The sequence below is a fragment of the Anomaloglossus baeobatrachus genome, chromosome 1 (genome assembly GCF_048569485.1).
Source record: "Anomaloglossus baeobatrachus isolate aAnoBae1 chromosome 1, aAnoBae1.hap1, whole genome shotgun sequence".
NCBI classification, from domain to species: domain Eukaryota; kingdom Metazoa; phylum Chordata; class Amphibia; order Anura; family Aromobatidae; genus Anomaloglossus; species Anomaloglossus baeobatrachus.
Genome location: NC_134353.1, coordinates 314,001,540 through 314,010,569, shown reverse-complemented (window position 1 = coordinate 314,010,569; position 9,030 = coordinate 314,001,540). Strand labels below are relative to the sequence as shown.

The 9,030-nt window shown below is 40.6% G+C and overlaps 1 non-coding gene across 1 annotated transcript; it reads right to left on the bottom strand.

The window, feature by feature from the left end:
- Positions 1 to 229: 229 nt before the first annotated feature.
- Positions 230 to 301, bottom strand: TRNAA-CGC (transfer RNA alanine (anticodon CGC)). Its single transcript has one exon. It is a non-coding gene; the product is annotated as a tRNA-Ala (tRNA).
- Between the last annotated feature and the right edge of the window lie 8,729 nt (positions 302 to 9,030).

Sequence of the window (9,030 nt, the reverse complement as noted above, 5' to 3'; positions counted from 1 at the left end):
CCGGTTTATTGCACTAAGATCATCTCTCAACCGTTTAAAATTTGCTTTCCTGAAGTTTAGTGTCCTTGTAGCCCCTCTACTAGACATCTTACTAAAGAATACATGAAAACTTATTATTTTGTGATCACTATTCCCCAAGTAACCCCCAACTTGTATATTTGATATGCGGTCTGGCCTATTGGTTAGTACAAGGTCTAGTAGTGCTGCCCCTCTTGTGGGGTCCAAAAGTTGGAGATGCTGGGGATTGAACCCAGGACCTCACACATGCGAAGCATGCGCTCTACCACTGAGCTACATCCCCAAAAGGTAGGGAGGGGGAAATGGAGGGGGAAACTATGCAATTGATGTTGGAGGAGGAGAAAACAAATCTCTCCCAGCTGGATGACAAATTGAAGGAGAGTATAGACATAACCAAGAAATTTTAAGGGGAACCTGACTTTGTCACGAAAGAGAATAAATTGAAGGACGACCTGGAACGCTTCCAATATAGACTAAAAGAGAGGAAGCACAAAAAGTACATGAGGGATTATTCTGATTTTAAGGATAATCGCGCCTACCAGGTTAGCAACGTCCAAGCAGTCAGTCAGGTGAATGAATACGAACCGTTGTCTACAGATACTGAATTTTCGGACAGCGAGGGATATTGACGCCAGAGGAACAATTGGAACAGAGGGAGAGGGCAAGGAAGAGGGAGGAGAGGTTCAAGATCTGGGGATAGAGCGAGAAATCTATCACCGGCTCCTTTTTTAGAACCTTACCCCCTCAGGAGCCGATTCCAACAACCCAAAAAGTAACCTCTGGCATTCAGGTGATCAATTTGTCAAAAAGGGTTTTGGGTGCAGCTGAAATGGCACTTTTACAAAAGGGACTTTCCTTTGTCCCCACGTCTAATTATAATGTTTTTGAAGCAGTAAAAGATCTTAATCTATTTCTACGTAAGATCAGGTGGAGGAAGCATTTTTTACGTCAGGATGCCAGGATATGCCAGGACCTCGAAATACCACCGGATTTATTACCGGATGTCCGTTTGCTGGAGAGCATTGGCGATACTGACCCCAACCTTCAGGGCAAAGGACCCTTTACGGATCTGAAAAATAAGAGTACTAAGTTTCCCCCTCCATTGGGTGACCAGTCAGCAATTGACATCTTTGAGGAACTGGTGACCCGGGAACTCAGATCCATTTCTCGGTCTTCCCATTTTGCACCTTTCAATTTGACAAGGCGGGAGATGGAAACGTTGAGGGACCTTGAACATGACAACCACATTGTCATTAAACCCTCAGACAAAGGGGGCAATGTGGTTGTCATGGACACTAATCAGTACGTGGAGATCTGTACCAATATATTGAGTGATAAGACAGGGTATGAAAAACTACCTGCCAATCCAACAAAAATATATCTGATAGAACTCAAGATTTTTTTGGAAGAGGGTCTCCAGACTCAAGTAATTAGTAAGACCGAGTATGAATTTTTATTTCAGAAGGAGCCAACAATGGCAACATTGTGTCTGGTATTGACAGTCTGACCCAAAACTGCGGGATCTACCTGGACCAAATTTTGAAACCTTTTGTATCTGCTTTGCCATCTTTTGTAAAAGACACACCTGACCTCTTGAGAAAACTTGATGGTATGTCAATGGGGGAGGGTACTCTTCTTGGAAGTATTGACGTGGAGGCCCTCTACTTCTCCATACCACACTCAAGGGGCCTAGAGGCGGTTTAATATTTCCTTAACACACGTGGCTGCCAGTATGCTGCACACAATGGTTTTGTCTTAAAACTCTTGGATTTTTGTCTCAAGAGAAACATTTTCATCTTTGATGGACGGATCCACCACCAACTCAGGGGTACGGCTATGGGGAGCCCTTGCGCCAATTTATTCCTGGGTTGGTGGGAGGAGACACGGATCTTTGTGGAGGAGATGAAAGACCTCACATCTAAGTTTGAGGTATGGGCCCGCTACATAGACGACATATTGGTCGTGTGGACAGGGTCCAAGATTGAATTGTCTAACTATGTAGCGGGTCTCGACCAAAATGACATTGGCCTCAGATTCACACACGTGATTGAGGAAGATCGCCTTCCATTTTTGGACATTCTTATCCAAAAGAATGGGAATGGCGATCTTTCCACATCTACCTTCCACAAGCCCACTGCCACCAACTCCCTCCTCAGGTGGGAAAGTAGCCATCCATTCCATCTGAGGAGGGGGATCCCCAAAGGACAGTTCCTCCATTTGCAGAGGAACTGTACGGACAAGCGGGTCTTTGAGACCCAATCAAGAGAACTTCGGGATAAATTTAAAGAGAGCGGCTACCCTAAGGAGATTCTAAAAAAGGCCTATAATGAGGCTAAAAATGTCCCTAGAGCGGAGTTGTTATCGAACCGGGGGAGGTCGTCAAATCAGGACGGCGTCTCTCGATTCATCACAACGTTTGACAACGGAGCCCCTCAAGTCCGGAAGATCCTGGAGTGCTATTGGCCCATCCTCCTTATGGACAAAGATGTGGGGTCACTTCTACCTGAGCGACCAATGATTACATACAAAAAGGGAAAATCCCTGGGTGATAGGCTTGTTCACAGCCACTTTGAGAGACAGCAGGAGTCAAACTGGCTGTCCAGGGAGATAAAAGGTTGCTTTAGATGCCCAAAATGTATAGCATGCCCCTATTTAGAGGTTGGAAAAATATTCAGGAGTAATGTGCTCAATAAAAACTTTGAAATTCGCCATTTCATCAATTGCGTACTCAAGGAGTAATCTACAAGGCCACATGTGTATGAACACCTTCAATTTGCCAGCTTTATCTAAAACCCGGTGGAAAAATTACTAGCCAATGATAACCTTAAACTGACTATATCTGTAACCCCTGTAGTTCTTGAGAGATGGACAGTGATTTGGTCTATCCTCTGTCATTTCTGAAACCTGAGTATATGTATACCTCTGTATGTCTCAGGCAAAGATAGAACTATTCCTAAAGAATGTATAACCGAATAGATTTGCATTCTGCATAAACTGTAATATGGGCCCCCTTGATGCAGTGGTGGCTGGGGAACCAGTTGGACCCACTATGAACCTATTATCTCATCCTCCCCATTATTATGTCTGGCATGGTTTATTTGTGTTTGATCATTAAAGAAAAAAGAGAAAAACTATATATATTTGTGTTATCAAAATAACTTTGTAGTGACCCGCATTTTGTGGGACATAGATGTGGTGACACCTCTGTTTTTGCGGGGACTATGCTGGGGCTGTCTTTGTGCAGATTGCTAGGTGGCCGCCGTGTTTGATGGTTGGAGGTGACAGTCTGCACTGATCTGGGAGACTTGGTTTTGATCCAGGATTGGGGGGTATTTTGTTCATGGAAGCTCTCCTCCTGATGTGCCTGTCCACGCTTTCTAGCGTGTTTGACCCAGTGATTTTAACTGAACACACCTCCCCAGATACGTAGCGACGGAGCTGTAATGGGTTTGTGACATGTCTGCCACTCCCACTGTCTCATAATACCTCCCCTTGTAAACGTACTGCAGTGTCTGAGCTCCTGAATTGGAGTCTGCGCAGCTTGACACAGCAGTGTTACTCCCCCGCTGACATCATGTCCGGTCTTGGGAGTGTAATGTGGAAATCTGCGCTTCAGGAACTGGAGTCTGCGCAGTAATGCACAGCTCGGTTCCGCCCAGTGCGTGATGCACTTCCGGTTTGTCGTCACGTGACACCCGGATGTGTACACTGTCCCTGAATGGAGATGAATGTGGAACGCACGCAGCTTCCGCTCCACAGACCATGCGTCTGACACATGGGGAGAGTCTCCTTTCTGAATACATCCACAGCATGGAGTCTCTAATGTGGTTCCACCTGGAGTCCTGGTTCACCATTGGTGAGTTAATTAACTGGCCCTTAATTTGCTTGATTGTTACCTGTTATATACCCTCTCATTTTGGTGCTCTGGTTCCATTGTTCTTTGGGAGCTTGGGCATAGGACCTCTGATCTTTACCACAATACCGGAGTCCCCTGATGATTCCTTCGCGATGAAACGCGTCAGGTCAAAGTTAGGAACGGTATAGGGGTTTTGAGTGAGGGTCAGCTGTGGTCGGCCCTTGTTCGGGCAGAAGCTTGTGGGTGCCAGGTGAAGTAAGCTTCCTTAGGGATGTGTAGGGTTAGTAATGATATAAGAATGGAAGGACCCACACAGAGGCAACCCTGAGGCACCCCAAGCTACTTCATAAAAAAAAGTAAAGGGGAAAAGAAAAAATTTAAGAAGGCTGAATTTTATTTAATAATTTTTAAAACAATTTTCTTTTACATAATAATCAATAATCCTGATGTTGTTTACCATTTTTGTTTTTATTGTTGTATAATTTTTAGTTTTTTACTAGAAGTGAGTCCTATATAATGGAATTAGAGGCAGGTGGGCGCGGTTATCTGTTCAGGATGTTTCCACCTTGAAATGAGGGATTAGTTTCCATATAAACATGCCTCTTAATGAAGTTCGATGTGTTCATCTTTTTTCTCTCAATTATACCTGAAAAAGGCTGAAGGGTAAAACATTCGAGCCGAAACGCGTTGTATAATTAACTATATTTTAATGTACAAATAAAATATTTTTTAACTTATTTACATATTGGTCTAGTCATATGACCAAATATCATCCAATATGTTCTACCATTGGTAGCAGGAGGACCGTAAGACTGGTAATTGCTTTTTGATAAATAGTTGTCAGTCTGTAAATTATTGTAACCTACTCATAATAATTTATCATAATCATAAATGGCACCCTTGGTAGGACTGCCCATCCATGTTTTCGATGTGTAAAGAATTGCTCACACATTATAATGCTATACCCACTCTTACATAGTCATGATTTCTGAATTAGCTATACTATCAATATTTTATGTTTCTGCTTGATCTGTTAAAAAGGCTCCAATAAAAGATTCTGTTCTCTCTATCAAGGTATTGCTAGAATGTTGAAGTCATTTCTCTCACCTTCAGGTTTGATGTGAGTGGAGGACCTGAACACATTGATATGGGTGGATGATATCAGGGCCAGTGAGAAAAACACTGGCAGAGCTTTGTACTCCACCTGGATGCCCTTATCCCTGTTGAGGTCTTCTCCTGCCAATCAGTTTGGTTGTCTGGTGGTAACATTCTCCCATGGCCATCACATTTTCTTTTTCATCAGTTGAATATAAAACACACCAATTCTTTAAGCACTTTTCATTTCCTTTTTTCTCTCTTAGCTTATATTACTTCTTTGTATCTTCACAGGTGTCTGACTTACTACCATTTTAGATGTATGTACAGTTACATCATTTTTCAGAATTACTGCTGATTTTTCATATTTAACTCTTATTCTATTTTAGTAAACTCACCATTGTAAAGCTACTGTTAAATCATAAATAGTATTAAAAAATCAAAATACATCCAAAGTTCAAAGCAATTCTATAAATTTTAGCATAAATATTATGCTACATGAGTAATGCATAATACTAAAATATATAGGTTTAAGAAAAATCACATCTTGTGTAAGCAAACCTATGCGTTTTGGTTTTATGCCTTATGTTTGTTCCATGTGTTGGGGGTCAGCCCCTATAAAGAAGTAAATTGCACTATGACCTAAGGGCCATTGACCCCCTCTGATTTCTGTGTACTTAGACCAGCCCTTACCCCCTTGGATCTTGTGTGTTGGTTTAGGCAGTGCTGTGGTAAAAGAAGAGTAGTGTAGGAAAATAAGCAGAAAGAGCCGGAAGTAAACAAGAGAGATGTTGCCTGGTGGAGGGAGTGCTGGACCCTAAGGTGTATCATGCTTAGAGAAATCATTCATATCAGTAGTCTAGAGGAAGAATATGGTGCCTGGCTATGACAGGACTTCCCAGCAGGATCGTGAAAGAATTTGAGGGACTACGTAGCTGAGTCGAAGCGATTTGCTCCAAGCACCTGTGGTCCAGAGAGAGAAACAGTGACCCAACTTGGTGAAATCAGTCACCCCTTCGCCCCAGGAAGAGAACGGAATCCCCACCTTAGAGAAAAGTGCACATTAGCAAGTCAAAGCGACCACCTTGGTACCAAGCAGAAATTAATGGACTGGGCTATCTTGCTCCAATACCATGAGTGCAATATTGGTGTTCCCGTGCATTAGAGTGTAATGTAGGCCTTAATAGTCAGCGGTGGGGCTTGGGTATCGGAGGCTAGATATTGTACTAGAACAGAGTAGTTGATGTTAATTGTATATATTGTTTATATTGTACTTTTCACCGTGATAGCTGGAAGGCTGCTGGTTTAACGTGTCCCAGCTGACCTTTTTGTGTCTGCTATCGCTATTGCTAATATACAAATTGTTTACCATATTTTCTGGCCTAATCTTTCCGGTCAATCAATAAAGCCAATATTTTGTCTCTGCTTCCTCGTCTACTGTGCCATACTTAAGTTCTGCCTGTGGTGCTCATCTGGCACATACATTAAGCATAACACCGAAATGTTTGCCTTTGTTCACATTGTGTGGGACTCTTGTACTGCAATTTTAAATGACACAATAAAGAATATTTTTTAATCTATGGTTTTCCCATCATGACTTTGGATGAATTTGAACACCTACTAACTTGTGTTGCTCTGACACATCCGTCCATGAATTCATCAGTGCATTTGATGAAAATAAGGGTAAGCTGACTCTCCCTTCCCTTCTTTTTACTTATAATTATTATGTAGGACCTCAAAATTCTGATTTGAGAAATATAAATTTGGAGTGATAGGAATATTGGTTGGTCAAAAATTGTACAGGCATATTTACTACAGTATGTAAACATTAATGCATTTCTTTATTTGAAAACTTGGGAAAATACAGTATCCCCCAGATGCTTATTTCAAAGATGCTCAAGAAATCTTGCCAAAAAATGTAATAAAATAATTGGATTTTAGACAGGCTCAAATGTCTTTGGGAAACTCTTTAGAAGTCATTTAGTGGTATTATGCATGAACTTTGTTTTTTTTTTTAAATTGAAAACACATTGCCTAATTTCAAAATGAATTTAAAAAAAATCTAAAAAAAAATAAAGTAGAAAAAAATGTTCTCGCTCCCTGTGTGTAATCTTGTCTTTGCTTTGCAATATTGGTTTTGACATTGATGATTAGAAGATGAAAATGTCAGTGTATAACAGCATTATCCTTCAAGCATATAAACCTGTTTAAAAGACAGATTAGACCTCATCTTTTTGTGTTTCCTGACATATAACAGGTTATATGCTATATTTAGGACAACAATAAATAATGGATATAATTCTGAGCGTATATAGTACATTGTAATAATGTAATTAAATTACATGTCAAACATAGACTAGAGCAGGAAGCAGTGTTCTTCAGCTAATTCAGTTATGTTATTCATCACATTTTATATTTTTCACCATATGGCCGTAAAGAAATTGCATTCTCCGTCCTCACTTATGATATATGATCACTTTATTTTTTCATGTGCATTACCAGCTTTGTAATTTATGAACAGGCTTGTTGGAAGAAACAGAGTATTAAAATAATTAATTTGAGTAGATTGTGCAATGTGTTTAACTGCTAAGGTTAAAAATGATCTATGTATAATAAAAGATGAATAGGGTATATTACATTTAGTTTTTACAAAAGTCAAATTTACTTGATCTGTGACAGAACATTTACCCAGAATAGCTGTCACATCATTTCATAACACTTTGAAGGTCATAAATAATGTATGATTCATCATACATTTGGCAATAATACTGCAGGAGTTGTACTATATTATAATGTACTTTAACACAAATGTATCTTTTCAGTCCATGTGTTGTCAGTACAGCACACAACCTCAACTAGAGAATACAGGCTACTCAGGTCTGTGAAAAAAAATCACAGCATTGAGTCTGGTCATGTTTAGGGATAAGTAGTGATGAGCGAGCACTAAAATGTTTGAGTGCTCGTTACTCGTTACTTGAATCGAGCAGGTTGGACACTCGGATGGGTTTGATTTGAGTAACAAGTATAATGAAAGTGAATGGGGAATTCCAGCATTTTTCCAGAAGAACCCCACAGTCAGGCTGGAGGGGCAAGAAATGGATGGAAGCAAATGCTCAACTGGAATAGGAACAGCATTGGCAAGACGCTTGGTTACTCCCAGGTTACTGCTGGAAACTAAAGAAATAAATAAATAATTATATAAAACGACTTCGGGTCCCCCCCAGCCAGTTTTGATAATTAGCCAAGGTGAAACAGATAGCTGTTAGTAGATATTATCAGTCTAGGAAGGTCCATGGATATTGGCCCTTTCCAGGCCTAAAAATATCAGTCTGCAGCCGTTCCAGAATTGGCTCATCACATTGGATGCACCAATTCTAATTCTTTGTCCTGTTCTTACCGATTGTCCAGGTGCGGTAGAAGTAGGAGGTATATTTTAGGGGTTGATGTCAGCTGTGTAGTGTCAGTTGGCATCAAGCCTCAGAGAGAAGCATCTATCAGACACTCCCATTACTAATCCAGGAATTTTCAAGATATTTTAACACACCCAAAAATATTTTATTTTAAAAAATACTATACGACTTTTGCCCTGGTTCACCAATTTATTAAAAAATAAAAAAAAGCTATGCAGCCCCAAAGTAGTCCAATGAATCCAAAGAGGTCCACAAATGGGAACCTGAAAGACATAAAAAGAGCACACAGCTCCAAAGTAGTCCATTGCGTTCCCATGACATCCATTGATTCTGTAGCACTTCCAGTTAGACTGCGCTCTGCACAGTATCCGGGTATCACACAGCACAGCCTGACTGGGAGTGACCCATGAAGCATCATTATTAGAATAAGACTCCATAGGTTGGGGTGCAGAATCAGTGGATGTCCAGGGAACACGATTGACTACATTGGAGGTGCAGGATTTTTTAAAATAATAAATTGGTGAATGAGGGACTGTCTCTTGCTTTTCTTTCTCTTTTTTTATGTCTTTCAGGTTCCCATTTGTGGACTTTGTTGGATTCATAGACTACTTTGTATCCTCATGGCTTTTTTTTTTAACTAAATTGGTGAAC